This window comes from Melospiza melodia, chromosome Z, assembly GCF_035770615.1.
Source record: "Melospiza melodia melodia isolate bMelMel2 chromosome Z, bMelMel2.pri, whole genome shotgun sequence".
Lineage (NCBI taxonomy): Eukaryota > Metazoa > Chordata > Aves > Passeriformes > Passerellidae > Melospiza > Melospiza melodia.
In genome coordinates, this window is record NC_086226.1 from 75,030,844 (window position 1) to 75,056,373 (window position 25,530).

The window sequence follows — 25,530 nt, forward strand, 5'->3', positions numbered from 1 at the left end:
GGTGCAGAACTCACTTCTGTTTTAGATTTTCAGGGATAGAAAGAAAGAAAGAAAATATAAATTAGGTCTTGGTTCCTTTGGTCATAAAAGTACCCTAAGTATACATTCTGACAGTTTAAACTGTCAGAAAGGAAAGAAGAAACTGTTTCTTGATACAGATGAATGTTTTCCCTTGTAATCTAACAACTAGAAACTGAATGGGTGTGTGGTTAATTTTAGACCCAAATCAAATACAGATCCCAAACCAATGTCTTACAGTCCTTTCATTGTCTGAAAATAAAAGGCAGAAAAAACCAGCTGTCATAAATAAGTAATTATTTTAATTTTAATGCCGTACTTCGTGACCTGACAGCAATTCTCCTAGTGGAACTCTGTCCTTTCACTTATCTGGTTAGCGGGGAAAAAAAAGTATAAATCATGTTAAAGTAATTGCATATGTTCATGAATTCCCTGGAAACAAGGTATCTTCACGCTGAAACAACTAGAGGCTCTCCTCGCAGCCTTAACTCCGGGGAGATCTAGAGGGTGAAAATCACTGTTAAAACTCATGAGGAATCACATGCCGCCGTCGAAGAAAGGAACACGCGGATTTTCACCTCACTGACTTCGAGCTATTTTGCTGGATTTACAGCGTAGCCCGCTCCCGCGGTCCGTCCGTCCCAGCCCTGATGCTCTGAGAGGTCAGCGGGGCGCGGGAGGAGAAGGGGCCGGGAAGAGCGGAAAGCACGAGGGCGCGGAGGGCCGGAATCGGGGCCCAGCGGCTCCGCAGGCAGGGGCCGAGCGCCCCGGCGGGGTCTGCGGGCGCGGCGGGCAGGGAGCGCAGCGGCGGGGGCGGCGCGGGGCGCTGGGCGGCGAGCGGGGAGCGGTGCCCGGCGCAACCCCCGCACCGCCCCGCGGCCGGGCCGGCAGGATTACCGCCGGCGGCAGCGGCGGGGGGCCTCGGCGCAGCGACGGGAGAGGGGGATTAGGGTATTAGCGCGGCTTGCTCCTGCTCCCGGCTGGATCGGCTGCGAGACAGGGATTAGCGCAGCCAGCGACCACCGAGGCGGGACGGAGACGGTGGGAAGGGGGAAAAGGCGACAAGAGGACGGCCAGCTGCAGTCCCCGTCCCCGCTTTCCCCGGGGGACGCGGGGATGCGCCCAAGGGGGAACGGCCCGCCCCGGCCCCGTGCGCGGGGCTTCGCTGCCGCCCCGGGCTCCGCAGCAGCCCCAGATGCCGCGGGGAAGCAGCGAATCCTTCGGGGGGCTGCAGCCGGCTGCCCCCGTCCCGCCCCGTGCTCTCGCCGCTGCCGCGGGCGTCTCCCCGCTCCTCGCCGCCTCTCCGCGCCCTGCCGGCGCGGAACGACCGTGATGGCTGGAGGCGGCGACAGCTCCGAGAAAACGGGCGATGGCAGGGGGCGGCGAGTCCCTTCCGTAGACACCTGCTCGACGTAAGCCCAGTGACGCTCGGCACCAGCCCCAAGGTGCCGCTGGCAGCAGCACCGCCCACAGCGAGCCCCAGACCGACGCGCGGGGGCCCCGCTCCGCGCTCCCCGGGCTCCCTCACGCCTCGCCCGGCCCCGCCCCCGGCCCCGCCCCATGTGGGCGGGGCGACCGCGAGCGTGCCCCGCCCGTGGCGGTGGGCGGGGCGGGGCGGGGAGCGGGGCGCGCCCGCCCGTCCGCCGCGCTCCAGTCCGGGCTTTGTCTCCGCCTCCGCCGGCGGAGCCGCGTCCCGGGGACAGCGGGAGGGCGGCGGGAGACGGAGCGGCAGCGGCGGGAGACAGGGACAGGCAGAGACACACAGACAGCGGCTCCCACGTCCTCGCCGCGCACAGTCCGATGCCCGGCAGCTCGAGGCGAGCAGCGACTACGCTTTCCTGCCGTGGCACAGCGTGTACCTCCAGCCTCGGAGTTTTCCTGAAGCAGCCGTCACACCGGGAGCACTTCTGGTAGAGAGGGACCAGCAGACCCCGAAATGACTTACCTCCCGAGGCTCGACTAAAGGGGACTTACTGGAGTGGAACCGTAGTGGAATTTGGGTCTGGAGAGGAGTTGCTAACGCTTTTTTTTTTTTTTTTTTTTTTTTTGCTTATTTTTTTTCTATTTTTTATTCTTCTCTCTGATCACTCCCTTCTTCGTCCATCATTGGAAATGAACAAATTGCGTTTGCAATTCAGAAAGTAGAAATATTAAATATACCATCCCCTGGGAAGCACACATGTAGTAATGACAAAGGATTGCAAAAGAGAGAGTGGCTCCAGTTTCCCAGAGAGATCCCCTAAAATGGATTACTAAATGGGACACTACATCAGCTAGTTGTCCTCTAGCTGCCCAGATACATGCACCGAAAAGGTACAGTACACCCCCCGTCCGTACCCCTACCTTATGTTTTGGGATTGCTCCGGCTCGGAAGGAGCCGAGGGTGGTGGTGTGTGGTTTGAGGCGGGCTGCTTCTGCCTTCTGTCTCGACATCGTTTGCAGCGCCTAGGGAGGAGTAGAGCCTCCCGCAAGTGTACACGCTGCGCTTGGTGTTGTCACTTTACCGGCATCTCGTGGCTTCATCTTTTTTTCCCTTTTTTATTTAACCCCCATATTTTTCTTTCCTTCCCCCCCCCGCCCCCGACCCCAATTGCCTAACATGTTATCCTCCCTCCCCTAACCCTTGGCGCGGCTTGCGGGCGCTGGGCTGGGGCTCCTCGGCTCCCATCCCCGAGCCCTTTCTGGCGGGGGTCGCGCCCGCCCGGGCACCGCGGGGAGCTGGGCACCGCGGGACGCCGCCGCCGGGGCCGCCGGGCATCGTGCGGGGCTGGGTGCCGGGGTCTTTGTTACAACAACTATGTGTGCGCTCCGTGCAGAGGCGTAACCCCGCCGTCTCTGCCGTTCCCGCGGTGTAGCTGGGTCGCGGCCGATGTGTTTCTTTATTGGTTTTTTCCGAGGCTGGCGCTGCTTTTTGGGGGAAGTGGCCGGGAATCGAGGCAACTTCTTCCGCGGAGCAGCCCTAGGCGCAGCCGCGGGCTTTGTTCGCGATCGTGGGCTGAGGCCGCGGGCTCACCTCCCCGCCCGCTCCCCACGGACAGTGGCCGCCCTCCCCTCCGCCCCGGCCCCGGTGAAGGTGGGCTGCCGGCCGCCCTCGCTCAGCCCCGCCAAGGGTGCCTCTGGGGTAGGGATGCTCCCCGCCCCTTTCTGCCGGGCGCCTCCAGCCTCTTCCCCCGTGGGCCGGCGGCACCGCCGAGCCGCTGCTCCTTGGCCGGCGAGCGCCGGCAGACGGGCTGGGCAAGGCCAGACCCCTCCGTGACCGCCCGCCGGGCGGGAAGCCGTGCGAGGCAGCGCAACTCTTCTCCCTCCGCCCAGCACTCGCCCTGTCGCTCCTTCAGCCGCTCTCCGCCCTCGGGCTCCGGGCCAAATGGGAGAAACGGCGGAAAAGAGAAAGTTTTCTTAATGGCGAGTAACAGGGCTGGCCCTCCAGGAGGGGCTCAGGCTGGCGACGCGGCGCCCCGCAAACGCCGCACGCCGGGCGCACCGCTGGGGCCGGGCGGGGACCGGGAGCGGGGCTCCTTCGTGCTGTGGATGCTGAGGCTGGGAGGAACGCCGAGGAGGGGACAGCGTGATGCTGAGGTGAGGAGAGGATGCCGAGCATGGAACAGGAGGGTGCTGAGCGGAAAGGATGCTGAGCCGGGAAGGGATTTCACTCTGCACGCACACACCCTGTCCCTTCTGCGCGCGGGCCGGGAAGGCTCCCGTGCCTCCGTCCTGCGGGGCGCTGGCGACACGGCGGCGAGGCACGGGGGGCGGCGGCGGCGGGGCTCGGGCAGCCTCTGGGGCGGCCGAGGGTCAGCGCCGCCCCTCGCCCCGCCGCCGCGGAGGGCGGTGGAAAGTTTGGGTCTCCATCACGCGTGAGGAAAGTACCTGCTCCTTGCGAGGGCCCTGCCTTCGTGCCTGACTGCCGGGCCGTCCAAGGGAGGCGTTCCCGGGGCTGGACCGGACGGCGTGCGCGCAGAGGGCTGGCGGGGAGAGCGGGGCTGAGGCTCAGCCCGGTCAGTTGCAGTGGAGATGCCCTTCTGCCTGTCGCCGCCGCCTCTGTCCTGCCTGGCTCATCCCGGGGTGAGTCTCAAGGCAGTAACTGCTGGGTTTCCCTTAGGCAAACGGCTCTGTCTTTTTCTAGCCTTGGCCGCTTGTTCAGGAGATAATTTGTTCTCCTGTTCCTCTCCCGAGATAATTGCTGCTTTTGAAGTTTGTAAACATGCGCGTTTGTGCCAGTGTCTGTGCAGCACGGATGTTTAGCTGCTGCAGAAAATTATTTCACTGATGGAACAGCAGAAGATAAAGGCTTTAGTTAAGTCTGTGATAAACTGTAAAACATACTAATTCCTAGCGCTGCAAGCAAGGTGAATGCTTCATTTTCTAAAGGCGCATACAACAGCATGCAGGTGTTGTAAATAACGAAGTGCTAAAGGTCCACAACCATTTTCTGTCACAGGGCTGCACGAAGTTGATTATTATTTGACATAGATTCTTCTAACTTGTTTTGTATCATCCAGCAACGATATCGTTACTAAGTTGACCTCAAAGATAGTAGCTAAAGGTGTGATTTTCCTCACTGTCTTTGCAACAATTATTTCATGCTTTTGGTGTGCATTCATTAAATTTAAGTGTCATCCAGTCTCATCCAAGTAATGTTTACTTGGTGATTAAATCCTTTGACATCAGGATGACAAAGTCCAGTGCAGTCAGGCTCTTTTGATTTAAAATTCAATTCTCAAAATTCATTGAGATTTCGTAGCTTTCTCTCATGGTAAGATTTATGCAGCTGTTATCATGCTCATACCATTTTTTTTCAGATTAGAAACACAAAGTGATCTTGCTGTTGTCAGCTTCTCTTTTTTTTTTTCTTTAATTTTTTTTAAAATGAGACTGTTCTAGTGTATTGTGAGGAAATTCAGATCTGCTCCAGCAAATCTGTTTCTTCATGGAATTGCTTTGAACATGGTTGAAAGAAAGTGCTACAGTAGGATCAGGGAGGTTTGTCTCCATTAAAGAAGTAGAGTTGCCAAGGTGTCTCACTGTCTAGGGCATCCTTTTATCTCATAGGAGCCTGGTTTTAATATGGTAGCTTCTTATAAGTTACAAGACAGAGAGAACTGACTCTCTCTAAAGCCAAATAATTTCATGTGCATAAAAAAGTTGATTTCCATTGTCCACCACTCTTCACTGGAGAAAATCTCTGTCATTCATAGAAGCTTTGCTCGGGAGCAGCATGCCCAGATGAGATTTGTGCCTAAATGCTAAAGAAAATTTTAAATAGTAAGTAATATTTTAATGTATTGTATTTGCAACATTTGCTTGTCATGTACTAGGCACCAAAGGCTTGAAGCACAGGTGAATGCTTTCAGAGACTACAAACAAGGCAGTCATAGATGTTCTGTGTGTTCTCAATTAGTCTACTTGAAAACTGTGTATTCTTGCTTAATGGCAAACCAGCCTTATCAACTGAACTCATACTACTTGAACCAAAAAATAATTGGGCACTGACATCTATGAGGAAGATGACTAGTTAACATTTCTAGCGGCTTGAAGATGAAAGTGATTATCAGACATAGTCCCTTTATGTTTGCAAATAGAAGATTGCAGTTACTGGTGTTTAAGACTGAAGAAGGAGGTGGATTGGGCTGAGAATGAAGAGTTGCCTTCATTAAATTTTTGAAAGGAATTAAAAAAAAAAAAAAAAAAAAAGAGAAAAAGGGAAAGACAGAGATCAAACTAATGACCTGTGAAAAATCCAGACTAGAATTGTTTGCATTAGAAAGGAAGTAGGTGATTGTGAACTTGCTTGTGCATGTTTTGTGAAGGGAAGGGGAAATTTGTCATCTTGTTTTGAAGAGCCATACATAAATACACATGAAAGGAGCTCACATGGTTTACAGCAGGGGAGGCATAAAATGTTTTAGGATTAAATTGACCTGAGCTAATACATGTCTTACATCCAGCTTCTTTGCAAGAACACATTGTTATACTACTGAAACAAATGTTTTGTGTATAGTACCTGATTCCCATATGCTGTAGCAGAATGCTGAAAACAAACAAGCCAGTAAATCCTGAAATTCTGGAAAACAACATTGAAATTATATTAGATGCAGCATATGCTAGAGAAGTTGAACTGTACTAAGAAGTTTTCACTATCACTATTTAATATAGATGCTGCAGTACTTGACCTGCTACTATTCATTTATTGATGAAGTAAATATTTAGCCCTCACCTTTTGCAATCTCATTCACCCAAGTAAGCTTTGCTGACCCAGGAACGCCTTGCCTGCCGGAGTAATTTTCTAAGAGTAAATGCAGTTGCTGAAATATTACTTAAATGTGGACTTTTTTTTGTGTTTAAGCCGCAAGCTGAAAATACTGTCCTCTTCTGGGAATCAATACTTGTTAAGAACCTGAAGCTATCCTCTGAGTACATTTGGTCTGGACTGATCCTTAATGTTATAAGTCAGACCTAGATCTGTGTGTCATGGAGCAAGTCACATCCAAAAAATTGTGACAAGCTTTGTTTGACAGGGCAACGGAAAAATAAGAGTTATAAGTAATGCTTTTTACTGGAGACCATTTAAGAATTTCATATTCATGAATTCTGTGTATCAGGATTATTCTTAGGTGGGCAAGACATTTTGACAGCAAGATAAAGTCAGTAACTCAGAGCCCAACTGCTGATCAACAGCATGCAGCAACCATGAACAGCATTCTAACACAGAAGTAATCAGCTGAGGGAGAGCCTGGACCTGAGCCTGACAGATCTCTATAGGAATATTTTCATTTTTGGCCTGTTGCACCAGTTCTCTGAGTAAGGAGCAGCTTAAATGTGCATAGGGTCTGTGGGGGTAAAAGTAGACTACTCCAATTCAAGCACAAACCTGGCAGAGCAGAGTCTGTATGCCTCTATTTTCTTTATGTGCTGTGTTACCCATGGCCATGGGAATAATTGAGTGTGTACGTTTCTGCAGTGTTAAGAGATCTCTAATTTTCTGTGGTGAGGGTTGCTTTGGGTTTTGGATCTTGATTGCAGCATGTCAATATGGCAGCACATGCCCAAGGCATAGCTTTAGGTTTTAAAGGGAAGAGTGCCACCTACTGTGTTATAATTTTAGGTATTGCAGCTCCTGTGTGTCTTGTGGAGTTCCCAAGCTTCTCATTTGCCTATTTTATTCTGGCCTCTGGAAGATGTGAAAGGATTCAAAATTAAATGTAGCAAGGGAATGGAGGGAGAGGGAAAACAGAAAATAAGCAAAAAATTAGGGTGTTCTGGAAGTCTTAAGAGGAGCCCTTTGAAGGACAGGCTTACATAGAAACATTTGCAGTTTTTGGCATTTCTTGTAAAGGCTGCTATTGCTGGAAACAGGGAAGGGGTAAGAGAGATCTATGCTTCCCCCCCATAAAATAATAATGTTCTCAGCTTTCATGCACCAGATGAACATAAATGAGGCTACCAGGTTTATGACCTTTGAAATCTCAAGTTTAACTCTGGCTATAGTTTAATTTTAAAAAAGTAGAATTTACTTAAAAAGACAAAGCAAAAAAAACACCCCAACAACAACAACAACAAAAAACAGATTTCAGAAAAGGAAGAATACAAGAAAAACCCTGAAAGAATTCTCCCATGATTTGCTGAAAAATCTCATGAAGTCTTTCCTAGTATAGAACTGTTGTTATTTATCAGCCCAAAGGAGAGCCGTAATAATGCTTGATGTGAATTCAAAGTCATTTTTGTATGAAAGGAATTTTTCCCCAAGCCCCAGAGTGTTTCTTTAGTGGCTGAAATAGAGATGTAAAATAAAGCAGATAAACCAGCTATTAACAGAACTGCCAGTTGCTGTATCTCGAGAGTGAAGACATATGGTAAATTCACTACATTCGGTGATGACCTTTCCTTTAAAAATATTGTTAATAATAGGCACTTCTATGTGAAGTATTTATATAACATACTTGAAATTCATGTATCATGGACTACTCTGTGCCATTTTTGCTAGTGGCAGGTTTTTGGTTTGTTTTGGGGTTTTTTTTTAGCTACTGACAAAATTGCTACTGAGGAGCTTTCCACAGCAGCACACTTGTGCAATACGCCTGCAGTTCTGAAGTTAAAGAGTTTCCAGGGGCAGGTGCACAGCATTGCTGCACCACTCTAACAGGACAGCATGGGCCCTGTCTTCAGGGTGGGAAGCCTTTGGCATCATCTCCCTCATCCTTCCCACGTAGAGCCATGCCTTGACTGCAGAATTACACCCTTTCCATGAAGCAGGCAAAAAAAGCCCCCATCCCTATGTTTTTGTGATTTCTGTAACCCATTGTCTTTAGTGAAAACTTAGAGCTTATAAAAGTGTTAAAAAAGCCCCAATAGTTTTGTTATGCCCTTTCATATCAGTCTGAGAATATCTAGTTGGATGAAGACTTTTCTACCAGTACTTTTACTGGTGATAATAGCAGAAGTTTCATTATGTGCTTAAAAAGAAAAGGTATTCCTAATGGTCATTGATTTTGTAATGACCCTGATAGACCCAGCGACCTTCTAACAGTGAAAATGTGTGGACTATATAATAGCTATGGTTAGGTGTTCCAGTTCAGCAGATACAAAAAATACTCTCCCAACATAGGAATTCCCAACACAATGGGAAAAACCACATCCAACTATATTCTTTATTGCAGCAAACATTATCCCTACTTTCCTATCTATGTCTGCTCAGTTTCACTTAGATGTTCTATATATTGAGTGTTCTTCATATGGCTTTTATACTTGAATAGAAAATTTCATATGTTGCTTCCTTCACCATTGTTCATGAACATTTATCCATTACTTGCTCTTGAGGCAGCCATTCATTGAAATGTTAATGAGATTTTGAACAGTTTATAGTTCCATAGGGGTTTTTTGTTTGGTTTTTTTTTTTTTTTTTTGTGGGTTTTTCTCATTTTTCTGCAGAAAAAAACCCCGTGATTTTGTTGATGCCTTTCAAAATCTACTTTTTATTTGTAGATTGAGACGGATTCTATGCTAATTCCTACTGCATTCCTGAATTATGGCCTAGCAAGGCACTGTCGCTGGGATCTTCATCTATTAATCATGGAGGCTGCTTTCTTATTCGGTTGCCATAGTTTCAGTGCCTCAGATAGTGTTGGGGTGCCTTGGGAAAGGCTTTCGATGCATTCGGACCTGCAAGCCTTGCAGTTATTTTGGCAGTAGGAGAGCTCGGATGGATCAAGAGACCAGCATCCAACATTAGTCAGAGTTGGATTAAAGGCGGAAACTTCTGGATATGTCTCTCTGGACCTTGTTATGTGAATGTCCAACTGATAATAGCTCCCAAGATTTGCTTTTTGTTTTGTCTTGCTGGTAAAGTCACACACTTCAGAGAGTAATAGCTAGAACAAAAAAGGCTTTTCATTAGTTTTTCTGATAAATGGTTGGGTAAATTAAGGCATTTAGGATTCCCTAAGCAATCCAGGTAATTTCTTTTACGTTCCCTTTTAACCTAGCTACATACAGTATCATACCATGTTTGAGACTGAGTTAATGTTTATTGCTACTTTAAATTTAACAAGACAATAAGAACCTTTTTGTTAGCTGCAGAGCAGCTTGCATTACCAAGTAGAAAAGAGGAAATTAACTTTTTTCAGACAGAACTAAAGCTCTTTCAGTGCTGTGTTGGCATTGGTAGTATTTTTTCAATGATGTTTCAATATTTGTTCATAAACTTAGCATTAAAACATACATGCTTTCAGAAATATAGAACTGTGAGATGATAGAAATAGCTTTTTTGATGAGTGAGAAAAATGGTGAAGTAGGAAATATGTCCAACGGGAAAGTAGCTGAAAGACTGACTGTCTTCTGTTTACAACAACAAAAATACAATCTTGACTAATCAAAGCAAAGTACAATATCAAAACTATGTATAGTTGAGATTAAAGAATTCTGTATAATTTGAATTAATCAGAAAAACAGCAACCTTTTTGCTTTCATATGGTTAGTTTGCACTAAAAGATTAGTTCTACATCCTCAGCTTGGGACTTTGCAACCAAGTCTTGTCAATTTTTCAAGTGAGATCAACAAGCAGATTGAGAACATGAGCCTGCTACATCCTCAGGAGCCCTATGAATTGAACTAATGAAGTCAAAAAATTTGATTTTAAATTTCATTTGCTGGTAGATGAACACAAAGTCTGTGTTTGGAATTTTATACTTTCGCATAAAATGGAATCTTCTGGTTTATAATATTCCTGCTCTGTGTTGAATACACATATTTTGTGTAAAATTAATCCCGGTCTTTTTCCTGATAAACTCAGAATGCGCATGTGCCTATTAGACTGACAGAATGTTCTGCCTCCCTCATTTTTTATTTCCCTTTGAAAGGGAGGTAGCAATTGTAACAGTGAGGAAATATCTTGGGTCAAAACTGTAGATGTACAAATTCTGTTGTGCTTTTTTTCCTCAGACTTTATTGTATTCCATTTAGTTTGAGGTTGGGTATAGGATCCCCCTGCACAGAGATTTAATTAAGCGTTCTGTAAGGAACATTTGTAACTTCTTTAACAAGGGTGGTTGGTTTTTCTTTCTTCCTTGCTGTTTATTTTTTGCTTTCAAGAAACAGAGAAGTGAGTGGTAAGTCAATACTCAGTATAAAGAGCCTGTCTGTTGGAGGGTAAAAATGCATTTCTACTCAGCACCTATCAACAAGCCCTTACACCATTTAGACTTCAGTACAAAACTATAGAATTATTTAGGTTGGAAAGGTCTTTGAAGATCATGGAGTCCAATCCTTAATCTAGCCCTGCTGAGTCCACCACTAAACCATGTACCCAAAGCCTACATCTACACATCTTTTATACACCTCTGTGTATCTTTTAAATACCCGAGCTGGTGACTCAGACACTTCACTGGGAGTATTTTCCTTTCAGTTTGCTTATGGTTGATAATAAATATTCTTCTGCATCCCCAAAAAGATGAAGTTTAGCATCAAATATACTAATCTTATCAAGAAAAGAAAACAATAATTCCTATGAAAGTAATTGTTGTGGTTTTGTCTTTTAAGCCATGTCACGGCATTTGCTTTGCAAATCTCACATTTGCTCAACAGCATCTTGCCACCTGAGTGTTCCTGGGAGGCTGGTGCTTGTCTTGGGCCGAGTGCTCCTGAGCAAGCGGAGGAGAGGGGAACTGTCCCTGTTCAGCCTCAGAGCTGGGGAGGGCGGGTGGGGAGGAGTGCTTGGAGGGCAGCTGGAGCTCTGGGTTTGTGTGGGAGTTCTGCCTCCATGCACCACAGCAAGGAAAAGGGAGGGATGGCACGCCTTTCCCGACAGATGCTCCACACGCGGGGCGCAGCCTGGTGTCGCTGCCTGCGGGCAAGAGTCCCACGGGATTGTCTTCCTTGAGTGGCACTTCACACCGTGAGCGTGGCAAAATGCGGCCTCGAATTTGAGTCAAAAATGCCGTTTTTATTGTATAGAGAGGATTAGAGGCTGTTCAACTGCTATCTTGAACTTTGGGTCATAGTCTTTATATTACTGGCTTTTCATCAGAGCTCCCTAATGAAAGAGGGGCATCGTGCATTAAAATCAACTTTTGAATTTAATTTTCTGTATGAACAGAACTTGGTAAACTTGGTACTATGTGTATAAACTTCTAATGGCGTTCAACCCATTCCACTTCTGAATAATTTTTACTCATTAATTACAAATGCACGGCTTTTGCAATTACAACTTACTGATCCAAACCATATTAAATCAGAAATGATCGCAGTTAAATTGATTTTTTAAAATTTCCTGTACTCTGTTATATGAGGATGATTACGTAACATATCTTGTTAGAACTGTGTCCCTGCAGTAGAACTTTGTTTTCTAGAAATAGATTGTTTAGAATTTTTGTTTAGGGGTTTGGTTTGGTTGGATTTTTTTGTTTGTTTTTGGGAAGAAATTCAAGTGGAGAGTTATATGAGGTTTTTTGGAGAAGTAAGAAGACAAACTTTAAAGTAGTGGTGCTTTAGGATGCCTTCTTTTTTTTTTTTTCATCCAGTGAAATGATTCTTTATTTGGAATAGGAATCTGTTTTTCTTTAAAAAGAAATTAAGAACTAAATCCTTAAAGATCTGCTCTGGGAAAAGGAAAGATTTTTGCATGAGCTACTACAGTTTTTCATTATTATCTGCAAGGTGTTTCCTTTTAATTCTGTTGTAGGGAAGTTCATCATGTTCAGAAACTGATTAATTATATCACGAGATGCGTATATTTCAGGGTGGTGTTGTCTTTTTTGCTTTATCCTGTTCTGTGCGTAAGACCTAGACATGCTGCCAGAACACTTCCTTTCCCAAGATAAAAAAAAAGAGATCCTGTTCTCGTACAACAACACATGTAGTCCAAAAGGCAAATTTAGCCAACATTGAGCTAATGGCCTGAAGGTGTGGGATGAAGGCTGGTGACTGGATGATTGTGAGAAAAATGCAGTTTTGATTTCTCAAAACATTATTAAGAGTACTACTTACATGTGTTAAAGTGACTATCAGAAAAAAACTTTGAAAATATAAGGCAACTTGTGCATTGGAGGAAGTTCTCTGACACATTAATTTTATTTTCTTTTCAATGTGCCTTTTACCATTGTAACTGTTTGTTTTTGTTTGTGTTCACCTTTGTCATAATCTCTCTTGTGTACCTGAAATCCTGACGATAGCATCATTTGCCAAAAAATTAAAGAAAAACCAAAAAAACCCCACAAAAAAAAAAAAAAACCCTAAAGAAATAACACACAACTCAAGTGTTGTTTATGTGAGAGAGGCAATTCAGCCAGGTCCTTCCAGATAACATGTTGATATGATTAAATGCTGTTGATGTTCTGCAAAGGGATGGAAAATGCAGACTATATCATGCCTGCTGATGTCTGAAGTGGTCTGTAAGAACACTATCATTGAATTACTTTCAATAGCAAATCAATCCATTATACTTTTTAATTTTTTTTCTATAAATGGTCAGTAATCTTTTTTAGATGGAAGCAGATAAAAGAATTCATTGTTGTCACAGTCAAAGAACTTAAGGAACTTTTCAAAACCTAGAACATCTACACAGATGCTTAACTACCTCATTTTTAGAAGGACAACTCCTCACCTCCTCCTTTGTGCCAGGCTCCAAATATCCAACTATCTATTCAAACGAGTGCACCTAGTTTAGATGGACATGTCATCAGAATCAATTGCATTGCTTGTGTGTATAAATGAAGAAGAGCTGGGTGGAGACAAGAAAATACAGGTTAGCAGGATCTAACTTTTGGTCTGTTGGCATCAAACAGAAAATTGAGGGTGCAGTTTTGCTTCAGATTGCATCTCCATGCTTATTTTATTAGGCATGGAGTTTATCTAGAAGAGCTAACCTCTGACTTGTTAGTATTGGTGGCATAAATCTTTCTGACTTCATTAGGAGTCATTAATTGCTGGGTTTTTTTAAGAACTTAAATCACAAGCTCAAAATACAAATAACAATAAAAATTATCAAAACAATCAAGAAGGCATGGGACTGCAATGGATCTGTAAATTGAATTAGCATTTTAGCTTCAAAGATTCAAGTACTGGAAATTTTTCAACAGCAAAGCAGAGAATGTGTTAGTAGGGGGGCTGGTGTGCTACTTTGCTGCTGCACCGCCTGCTTCTAGATAGTCGTCGTATGACAGCCTGCTCTAACAACTACCCACATTTAAATAGCAGGGTTGTGTAAGAACGAACACAACACATTTACCGAAATACATTTATGGTGGGGAGAGCCTTAAATATTCCAGCGGGTGGAATACACTGAGAGAGAATCTGCCGCGCTCTCATTAGACTGCGCGTCAAACCTTGGAAAGAAGGCGCAGTAACTTTTCTTCCCGTTACAGAGCGGCCCTGTAAATTGCTACAGGTTTCAAGGGAATAGGAGCATTCCCTTTTTGACACAGCTTTTTAACGCAGGGGTAGGGCTGCAGCTGATGGTGTGATGGCTGGAGGAGCCGGCGGAGCGCTCGGTCACACACACATCGCGACGCCGGGTGCGAGAGGCGCTCGCCCGATTCCCCCGGCTCGCCGGGAGCCCGCTCGGCGCTGTCTGCGGGCGCTTTCCTCCGCACGCCGCCTGCCCTCTTGCGTCTGAACAGCTCCGTGCAGGCTCCGCGGGCGGCCGGGGGACGCCGGCAGGGAACGGGCGGCGGAGAAAAGCCGGGAGGGAACGAGCGGCGGAACGGGCCGAGGGAGCGGCGATGGACGCGGGCCGCGCTCTGCAGGGCGCTCCCTTTGCTCTGCCCCGCTGTGTGTGTGTGTGTGTGCGCAGTGCTGCTGCTTCCTCTGCAGCGTGAAAAGCAGAATCGCCTTCTGCTTTCCTTCTGTATACAGAGGCAGGAGCGCCAGAAAGTGGGTTAGCCAAACTGATGTGCAAAGAAGCTCTAGGAGTGAATCTGAAGCCTCTGATGGGAGAGGCTGTAATGCATATGATTAAAGTGAAACATGCTGCCTACACAGAGAATCGCTAACAAGATTCTTTCACAGCTTTCATGTCTCAGCCCCGCTTTTACAGAAAATAAATTCATGTTTGTTTCAGTGGGTGTGCCGTTTTGCTCAGCCCTACAGGATAGATAAGACGCTCAAATAAATGCAACCAATTGAACACAAAATAATACACTTTGCACTGAGTAGAACAAGGGCTGTGCTTATAAGCAAAACAGTGCCCCAGATTAACATTTGCTTGGTTTATCTCGAGTGTCTTTTCTCTTAGTGCTTTATCGTTCAGTACTCATAGGGAAGGGAGGCTAAAAGCACAGATTGAGTTAAGGCAAATTAGTTTGGGGCAAGGAGGAGAGGAGAGGAGAGGAGAGGAGAGGAGAGGAGAGGAGAGGAGAGGAGAGGAGAGGAGAGGAGAGGAGAGGAGAGGAGAGGAGAGGAGAGGAGAGGAGAGGAGAGGAGAGGAGAGGAGAGGAGAGGAGAGGAGAGGAGAGGAGAGGAGAGGAGAGGAGAGGAGAGGAGAGGAGAGGAGAGGAGAGAGATTTCATGTCATTTAAACATATTTTTTTGTCTCCTCTTGAAACAGAAGCATAGATATTGCTGCAAGCCATTTAGTAGTTTCTGGCAGTAATTCTACCACATCCTCTTGTTCATATGAAGTATATTTTCTGTAGCTTGAAAGAGTATTTAAATACTCTCTCCTGTTTAAAGAGCTTCCAGAATTATCTGAAGTCTTTGCAAGATGCAGAAAAATAGACTTGCAGCAGCTGCATGTTGTTACAGTATTTAGAAAAAAAAATAAAGAAGCCATAATTCAAGTAATTATTTTAAAAGCAGTTCTAAAAACAGCTAAAAATGGGCTTGATCCATAAAACAAGGGTACCTTTAACTTTCAATTGTCCAATTAATTTTTTAATTATTATTATTTTCTTGAGAAATATTGTGCATTTATAGTAGAAATTTTACCTCATGTCAGTCTCATGTGAACTCAGGGGTTATTTCAAATAATTTCATTTGTGTCTTCCTTGATACATAACATCTTTAAGTCTTCATTTTCTTAACAATAGTCATTATGGATCCAGGGAGGACAGAAATGTGGATTTAGAAAGGTTTTTTATGTAGACTTTCAAGAGTTATTTATGCATTAAGGACTCAAGCCCAGGTGTTCAAGTCTTAACAAAAAAGGAGGTTAGCATGTTCTGGGGTTTTGTTTGTTTATTTGTTTGGTTGTTTTTTACTTCAAAGCAAAATACACATGGAAAAGGTTTTGTGTTTGGACTAATTGGGCCCCCAGGCCTGCTGATCTCTTCAGGTCCCCACTGGCTGAGAAATCAGCAGAAGGACACAGCCGGCTGATCAAGATGCCTATGGTCACATACATTGATTTTAGGCCTCTTCTGGCTCTAAACCTCTGTGTGTTGTGCCCCTCCCCAAATCCACTTTGCCAGGGTACCGTGGATTTGTATCTGGGGAAGACCTTTCGGAAACGTGGTGTGTTTGTACTTGCACCCTGCAATTGCTCTATGGACAGCTGCTTGCTTCTGACCTGAGTTTACAACTTTGTCCACTGCTCAACTCACACCTCAAGTCCTATATTTGCACACCTGCAGGTGCTGGTTGGAGAGGACGGCTCCTGTCAAGCAGCTGGCATTGTGTGTAGAAGGAAGGCAATGTGTTCACAAAGAAAGCTCTTAGTTCTTCAGCCTCATCTGATCAGGTCTCACTTTTAAAAAAAATAGCTAGTTTTTCATGTTTCAATATGTCATGACTAAAATGTCTGGAGACATTTTACACATACAGCTCAAATGTATACACAAACAAAACAGATTTGCCAAATGAATCATAAAATACTCTAGCTTTTCCTTCCTGAGTACATCATGAAGATGTTGCATGGGAAATCCATTGGTGATGCATGGAAATTTATCTGCAACTTAGATATTTCCCGATATCTTTACTCACACTTGTTTCCTGATGATAAACCAAACTTTGCATTTGTGTATTTAGATGTCTACTTTGTGCAGGCTCATAACTTCAGCTCTGAAGAAGGGAAGTCCACAAACCACAAACTCAAGCCATCTGCCCCAAGGCCATCTAAATATTCACTGAATAGCCTGGAAAGTAGGGAGGTTGGAGAGTGTGTTGGATTTTGGGGACAGCAAACACAACTGATGAGGAATGTGTTGTAGCCACCCTTCTGAGTGTGGTGCATCAGCAGCCCTGGCTCTGTGGGCAGCACGCTGCCAGCTCCAGCTCAGGTCTCGCTCATTCCCACTAGGAAAAGTGCTTCCTGCAGCAATGTGGTGAAACCAGCTGGAATGAAACACAAGTGCCACTGAGTGACAAGGTGGCTCATACTAACTAGTTAGACTGATTCTCTTTTAAGAAATAAGTGGGATGGTTAGTGAAATTTTATAATACACTCATGATGGAAACTGTGATCTCCCAAGCGTATACAGAGTATTTCCAATCAACATCAACAGGTGAAACTGAGTGAAACAGAGTCAATGTTTTTGGGCACGTTGTAGACATAAAAAACACTAGGACATCTTAGAGTCACTCACATCATTCTGCTTAAAACTCCATTTCAACTTTATCTTATACTGTGAGATACAAAAAGGTGAAATTTATTTCTGGAACCTACCGGTCTAAATGGAAAACTAAGGACAAAACGTCTCCCTTAACTGCAGGAAAAATTCTCACTTTTTATCAGTTCAAATGAAGCCCTTTCCTAGAACCGAATGCATTATGCCTAATGCATATTCTCAGCCTTAACTCAGCAGGCAAAAGATGACAAGCTGTGTTGTCCTGCTTAAGGATATATCGGAGGAGAATAAGTAATAGAGAATTTATCTACTTCAATATTTGTGGTGTCTTTGAAGTGCTAATAATATTTGTAAAAGTTTATATGTCAGGTTAACGCCTGCTCTGTGAGTTTGCAAGAGATTGCAAGCAATGAATAATTTGCAGATTTATTTTTTTTCTCCATATTAAAACCACTAAGAGGGTCCCAGTTGAGGTGTCACTTTAACTTGATCACTTTTTTTTTTTTTACTGAATATTCAGTCAAAGCATTTTAATAATGAGAAAGTTGTTTCTGACAGATGCTTCCAGTGAATTAAATTGAAGTTAAATTTATGGAGTCATATCAGTGCTTTTGTTACGTGTAACCTCTCAAAAACATTATCTTTGAAAAAATTACATAAAGACTTAAGTCAACAAGAAAACCAAAAACCTTGAAACTATGAGTGGACGCAGCTGTGCTACCATACTACTCTTGCTAGCTCCCAGCTTCCCCCATGAGTGATGGGACAAACACAGATGTCTGAGTAATTTTTAAGGAAAAAATGGTTATAGGAGGCAAGGAAAGTAGCTGTAATGTCAAAGGTGAGAAGCGGAAGATTTCTCAAAGGAGATTCTAAGGGAATAGGTGTAGGTATATGGTTAGACTGGTGCAGAGGGACAGCTGAAGTGCCAGAGGAGAGGAGGGCAGGGTGAAAATGTTCTCTGCCTTACAAAACAGCAGTATGCTGTGGGATGACTCCTTTCTGATGAGCTGTCATCATCTAAAGTGTATAGGAAGCTTGGAGTGAAAAAAACAGATGGCATACGGGAGATGAAGTGGAATCATTTGTGTTTCTGCCTGATTTCTCTACCCCTCACATCGAATTTGGTAGGTGGGGGAGAAAAAATGTCTGGATGTGATTCTTCTCCATGCCCACTTGTTTCTCCTTGCTCTCAGAAATCTCACGAGACTCCCAACTTCTCTCACAAACTATTGGTAAAGAAGGTTTCCATCACTGCCAACGATTTTGAGAGATTGACTTGGAGAAGATTTGTTTTCTGTGGGGAAAAGAGGTTGACACAGAGGAATGCAGAGGTAGACATTGAAAACAAGGACAGTAAGCAATTTAGTTGTACTAAGACTTGGGCAAAGAGGTGGAAGGAGGCTTCAGAATTTGTGTGTTTCAAGGGAAGTTGCTAATGGGCTGTGTGATCTTCTTGCCAGGCCTGTGGTGAGCTGACATGTTTCAGCCATGAGGAAAGGGCATTGGCATCATCCGTTGCAGCTGGCTGGTCAGCTGCCTGGAACAAGTTCATGGCTTTTGGCCAGTTTCCACTGAACTACTAAAGCCGCCTTTAAAAAAATCTCTGCACCTGGCACTTTTCAGGAAAATAGTTGGTAGACTTATTGGAGAAGAAGGCTGGTGAACACAGGCATTAAAAGCCCTAAAAGTTGGATTTTGGTATGTTGTACCTTTTTAAAAAAATAGCAGCATGTGTTTTTTAAAAGAGAGGATTTGTGGATGGGGAAGGGAAGGGGAGAAGCTGGTGACTCTGGAAGCAGGCAGCCTCCAGGTCTCTGCTGGATCCAAAATTCTTGCCAAGATGAGCAGGGCTTGTCTTTGTACAGACAGCCAGCACAGGGCTGATCTTTGCAGTGCGGGAAGAGTAACGTGGATGCAAGGACCATCCCTTTAAGAAGTGACTGTGACACTGTGGCTGTAACTGCAGATGTGCCAGGAGCCATGTGAAGTTCAAAGCCCCTTTTCCAGCTCCAGGCCTGGATGCCTACAGAGGGGAAACCCGCTGAGCAGGCCACTCCAGAGCGCGCCAGGAGTGTGTTACACGGGCTGGGTAGTACCAGGAGGCAGGGCAGGATGTGTAGTGACTCTGCCTGTGTCGTGACGAACGTGAGCAATCTGGTGTTTGTCACAGGTCTTAAAACTAAAACTGAGCGTAAATAAAGAACCCTACCGCAAGTGAGCGGGGTTTTTATAGTGGTTTCCAGGAATGAAATCAAACCTAAATGCAAGGGAAATATTCTCTGCCATATTCAAAGTTTGTGTACAGAACGTTTCAAATAAATGCTCTGTAAAAATGATTTAATTCTGCTGTGATTATGAACTTGCACAAACATGCTGTTTCACATTACTCTCTTAAATAAATTTGATTAGTAACAGCTGTGACTACATAAGTACCCCAAATTTTATTTTCTCAATAGAAAAGGGTTGAAGAAATCCTCAAATTATTGTAAATTAAGATTTTCTTGGTATTTTAAGCTAAGATATCTTCAACAACAACCCACCAATAATAACGTGAACATGCTCCTTGGAGAGGCTACAATTAACTGCCTTTAGTTCAGACAAATAGTCTTTTCAGTTCCTGGAGCAGTCTGTGAGTATTAGCTACTTTGTGCTGAGCAAGTACTAAAATCTAACCAAGTAATAAATGGTGCTGCTCAGTGACAGGCTGTTTGACCCAGAAGCAGGCTGCTGAGCCTGCGTTGTGAGCTCTTCCCTTTCACCACGCAGACTAGGTGCAGACAGTCATCCCCTCCTACACACACGGGTATTGCATACGTTTTCTGATGGTAATGTTTGTTTACCACTCGTGACTGTGCTGGTTTAGGCGCCGGTTGTGCGGGGCTCTGTGGGACAAGGCAGCGTCCGCACCCTGCAGACAAGGGCTGTCCTTCCCACCCATTCCCCCTGCACACAGAAAATGTTCCCAGCTGGCGGAGCAGGGATGTATGTGCTCTGCCACCCGTGCTCTGTGCCCCCCAAAGATGCCAAATCTCCCTTCCCATCACGGTGTGCTGCAGAGTTACACCTGCATTAGAGGACAGGCATCCCTGTACCCAGCGCTGCCGTGTGCTGCTGCCAGCGCTGGCTGGCTTTCTGCATGTGTGGCTGCAACCTACTTCTCTGCAGTCCTTGATGTCAGCAAGGGCTGCGGGCAAACTCTCCTGTACAGCTCTTCTGCTAATGAGCTGGTCTGCTAATTAAATAGAAAGGCGTATTTGGCAGTGTCTTTGATATTTATTCTCAGTATGGCCCTTTTGACTTGTTTAGGATTTCACGGTGGTCTTGAGGGAAAAGATGTGGTAAGCAATTGCTGAGTTTGTATTATGTTTTATCAACATTGAAATAAAGTTTGTGAAATACTGTTTTGTTCCTTCTAAGCCAGATAATGCAATATCTTTTTAAAATATTTAAGAAGGGAGGAAAAAAGTAAAAATAAAGCTTAACCCAGACCACACTTAGAATTCAGAAGAATTTTTTAAAAAGTCATGTGGGAAGGGCCTTTTTAATGTTTTTGTGTATGCCATATGCTCAGCGATGTCCGTGATTAATGACAGTCAGAAGTTAAATAGTATTTATTACACACTTTTGACCACCTTACACGTACTTGCTAATTCTTCTTCTAGATTACTTTTGACTATTTCAGCCTTTTTGAACAGCTTTAGGCAGATGGCATTTTCATACAAGGAGAAAAAGCATCAAACAAACAAACAAACAGCCCAGTGTGGGATAGGAAGGTTGACTTTTTACAAATGAAAACTCAGCAAATGAAGAGTGTACCATCCAGATGTACATTTGCCAAGGGTAAAACACATTTTTTTTGCTGAGGCAGGAAATAGGTTTAAAGCTGAGATCCTCTGATCTGGTAGGGTGAGAGGCAGATGGCTGGACCCCCCGGTGATTTGTATCTGCTCACTCACTGCTCCCTACCAAGCATCAGTGCTCTGCAGTATGCAGCGACAGAGATTTCCATTCCTCCAAGGAGAAACGTGCTGTTTGCCTCCTAGCCATGTGACTTACAGAAGTACCAGAGGTGTAGCATTAGTGTGCCTAAAAGAACCCCCAGACTGGGTCATTTTGAGGCTTAGAATTTTTAATTAGTTACAGATTTTTCCTTTTTTCCCCTCTTTACCTACCTTTGTAAACAGAGGCAAGGTAGCTAAAGCAGTAAATTTGTATGTTCACAAATATGTAGAAAATGGCACAAAGCCTTAAGACATTTTAAATTTGTGAAATGCTAGAAGCATTCAGTAATGCTTCTGTTCTTGTCTCTTTTCTGGAGGCCTGTTCTTGGTTGTTGCCAAAGATGGGATAGCAGGGGAGGTGAACTGGTCATAATGGCCAGAGCCCCCATTCCAGTGTTCTGATGTTGTACAGAGAGTTGGACGGGTGCGTTTGTCTGCCGTTCAGCTAAAGATTTGCTGGTGGAGTTCTGTATGCAGACTGAATGAAAAAAATACAATGTTACTACTCTGGCTCTTTGCTGGAAACAAGCAACAAAATAATAAAGGGAAATTTGAGGTTGCCATCAGCCAATGTGGTAAGACAGTAATTTCCATGGACATTCCATACAGCCTTATGACTCTGGCTTCCCACAGTTAACTTCATGATGCTAATTTCAAGACTTAGAATTAAAGGACTGCTGATTAGCAGTGTCCAATAACACCCGAGAGAGTAGATCCATTTGTAACCTTTTGTCAGTCCTGGTAAGTGCTGCGGAGTGTGTGGCATCGTCCGGCTCGACGGTGCATTTCCAGAGATCAAATGGAAGCAGGTGCTGCTTACCTTTGTGTCTTCCCTGTGAGAAAGTTTCAAATTCGGAAATTGGCATTAGGAATAAATTGCATTGAGATTATGAAAATCTGAAGACATTAGAATTTGTAAAAGGTGTTGAAGGGTATGTGTATGTTCCATAAGATGAGCTTTCTGCTTGGTAACTCATTAATATTCGGTGTGCATTAGGACTGATCTAGACTTTGTAAAGTAAAATGGAAATGTGGCTAAATAATTTTTCTTTATACAACTATGCAGAAGAGGAGTTAATTATCTGAGACCTATTTTCAACCTGTACATGGGAAAACTGGAAGCACAGGGAAGGCACTGTGCCTACAGTTATTTTCGTTCTGATCCATTCAGTGACCATGGTTTGTTGCTGACCACTAAAAATACAGTCCAGTTTTTTCAAAACACAAAAAATTATTTTTCTACATAGAATGTGAACACAATTAATTACTTGTTCTATATTCTTAATGGAAATACAATGGAGCTGTACGCTTTATTATTTTGCTTAATCGTAAAGGTTAATGCTGAAGGGAATGTCTTCCTGGGATGTATTTGATAATTTTTCCTCTCTTACAAATAAAGAGTTTTATTTTCTCCAGGGCTTTGCTCTTATGGTTTAGCTTCATTTGCATTTGTGGAGGCTTGAGGGAGGTGTCATGACTCTCAGAACTGCTGAATATTCAAGGAGTCCTGATGGCACTGTAAGGTGTAGGATACTTTTGAAGGGCAGGGCAGGGCGCAGGCAGACCTGTACTTTTTGCTCTCGAGAATAGGCAGCAAAAGTCTTTTCTTTAAACGGGTTCTGCAGCTTCCGTGTGGGTACAGAGTCCCCACGAAGCGCTGTCACCAGGCGGATTCAGCCCATCCCGACCGGCTCCACCCTCGCTGGGCTCTGCTGGGTTGACTGGGCTGCGCCCCAGGCCAGAACAAGCTCACTTCTGTCTGCAAGAACTGGTGCTTGGAAGCCTTGTTTCTATCAGTGGTTTGAATTCCTTGACCTGGGTCTCTGATGAGTGGTGATAAAATATGTCACAAAGTCTTTCCTAACATTCATAGGAGTGTTGTTTTTCTGGATATGTGAAGAGACATGGTGCTACCAAGCTTTCCTGAGCAGATATTCAGATGATGAAATAGATGAGCTTGCAACATGTTCCTGAGGGACCAAAGAGTTCTCTTATTCCTGAAAAATTCATTTAATATCTTGGTTTCAGAAGCCAGAGCATCGAAGAAAGTACCCGATGTTATATAGCCTTGTAATAAAAAATTACGGGGTTTAGCAACACTGGCACACAGGAAAATTTTTCTTTAAAGATAAAAATACACATTGCATTAGCCGGCAAGTAATCTAGTGATTCTTAGGTTATCTTCAAAAAACTGTATGTCTTTGTCAACTGCCTCTTACAACAAAAGCTGCCTTGGTGAATAAAGAAACAAAGACTTTATAAACTTTGATGTTATTGTTCACTCATCATCAGGTATGTCAGGGTAAAAAAGGAAGACAGTCCCTCTGAGCAGACAGTGTGTGAAAATAATAGTGTGCCTTCAGACTCCATGACTGGATTTTTGCAAGCAGCTTTATCCATATACTCAGAGACTGGAAAACAAGGTCAGTGTAGAGTCCATCCTGTAGCTAGTTATTAAAGCAGGCTGCTGAAAAATGCAAGTAGATATCTGCATCTGCTTTCCATATTTAAAGGAAAAATAAAACAAGAAAAAAAGCATCTTAAGTTCTGGGGGTCTTGTAGTTGAATCTGTACTTTTGAGAAGAAACTCTTAGAATAACTTTAAAAATTCAGGAGAGGTAGGGCAGCTCTAGAGGGAAACTGGGAACACTGAGTTCTCATGAAATTGTTTTTTGGCGCTCATATAGGATATGAGACCAGCAACGTTGCAGTTAGATTCTTGAAATTTTTACAAGAAATTTGTCATCAGAGTCAGACTGCCACTTGGAAAAGAAGTATAATCTGCAGGTTACACTTTAAAAAATAATAATCAGTCATATTGTGTTTGAACTGTAGTACCCAAAGGTACTGACTAAGGAAAAAAATAGAGCTAGGGGATAGAGTGAGGGTCTTCCACAGTCACCAGCACAGCTGTACACTAAAACAAACTGCTAAAGACCTGGACATTGGTGTAGTAAATTTGTCTGGTGCATGAATTTGCAGCAGCGCCATGCCCAGCAGCAAGGTGCTCCTGTAGTGCAAGCTGACCAGGAGCAGTTTGTTTGCCCCACTACATGTGGGTGTAGGAGGAGCATCATCACAGCCTAGGGTGCAGGGGTTTTTACCAGTAGTTTCTTGGTGATTTTGTGCAGAACCTTTATGGCTCTGTCAGCACAAGGCTCTGCCAGAGTCCAAAAACTGCTTTTCAGAGTCTTGTAATACACTCACTCCTTTGTTTGATGTAGGCACAGTTGTTTTACCTTAAATATGAAGCTTACACAAAGCCATGCTTGTTGGTCCTATGGAATATTTCAGGAAATGAACTCATTGACTTGAGTATTTCTGTAGAGGAGTTGAAAAAGGACTACAAAAACTCCAAACATAGGTATTTCCTGGTAATGTTCAGAAATGAAACAGATAGATTTATGGATTTTAGGGACATTAAGATTTTGCTCATGTTTTCAACAACAAGATATAGTCTCCAGGTAAAGTAGATACCTTTAGTAGTAAGCATTAATATGATACTTAATATGTTTCTTACAAGAAGACCAAAAATTTGATAATTACTTGTCCTTGAAAAAAGCTTACCTTTTCAGTTCATGTAGAAACCATTTTTGCACACATTGTAGTGTATGAACTCTTTTGAAATAAAGTCAGTTAGTGGGAATTCATTTCCTACTGGAATTCACCATGGTTAGAAAGTATTATTCAACTTAGTCTCACACAGCTAATTTTCAGTGCTCTGAAGCTCCTTCCTTAGAGAAGTAACAATGCTACAATTTTCAAGGTTTAAAAGGAGGAGGGGAGGCTGTAGAGCTTGACTGCAGACCTCTACGGAAGAGAGTTCCCTTTGCCCACAGTGGATTGTAGGATTCCCGAGAGGGGCAGAAACCTGCAGAAGCCTGGCACACGGCATGAGGACCCCTTGGAGCAGCCCTTGGGGATGAAAGCCTGGCTGGGGGAGTGCTGGGGAGGGGTGAGCGAAAACAGTGTCACAGCCTGGGGCCGGCCGAGCTGTTCCTGGAAACCGGTGGGACACAAAGAGGCATTGTCACAGCCGCCCTCCCTTCTTTATTTCCCATAAATTATTTCCATGGTGTTTTGGGAAGCAATAGTTAGGGACACAACCTGGCAGCTCTGTGCCGACATCAGACAGTTGTCTTTCTGAAAAAATCTCCTTGCAGCACAGCTCCAGAGATCTGAGTCCAGTTTACCCTCAGATGACAACACTGAAAGGGCCTGAGCCAAAAAAACCTCTATGAGCTGGACAAAAAAGTGCTGTTGATGATTTGTAGTTCAAAATCATAAATAGTTCTTCATGGTAAAACAAGAAGGGATAAAGAAATATTTCTTAGCTTTGTTCTCTTTTTCAACTCTCTTTAATTTTAGAACACATTTTTTATTTTTGTTCCTCATTGCACATAAGTCATACTAAACTGCCAGACTGAATTTGGAAACTAATTACAGTAGACTTCAGCATTTTTGTATGCCTTATGGAGTACAACACCTGCACTCCACAAGACTGAATTCTCTGCTGG

At 44.2% G+C, this 25,530-nt stretch overlaps 1 protein-coding gene across 5 annotated transcripts in view; it reads left to right on the forward strand.

The window, feature by feature from the left end:
- The first annotated feature begins 1,727 nt into the window (after positions 1–1,727).
- SEMA6A (semaphorin 6A) overlaps positions 1,728–25,530 on the forward strand; it is a 119,070-nt gene continuing 95,267 nt past the window's right edge. For 2 of the 5 annotated variants that reach the window (XM_063180708.1, XM_063180709.1), the window contains exon 1: positions 1,729–2,331. The gene's annotated coding sequence lies outside the window, so the exon portion shown is untranslated. Of the gene's footprint in view, positions 2,332–3,518; positions 3,595–3,986; positions 4,081–25,530 lie in introns of those variants that run through there. The other 3 variants (XM_063180705.1, XM_063180707.1, XM_063180706.1) reach the window with 3 other exon arrangements.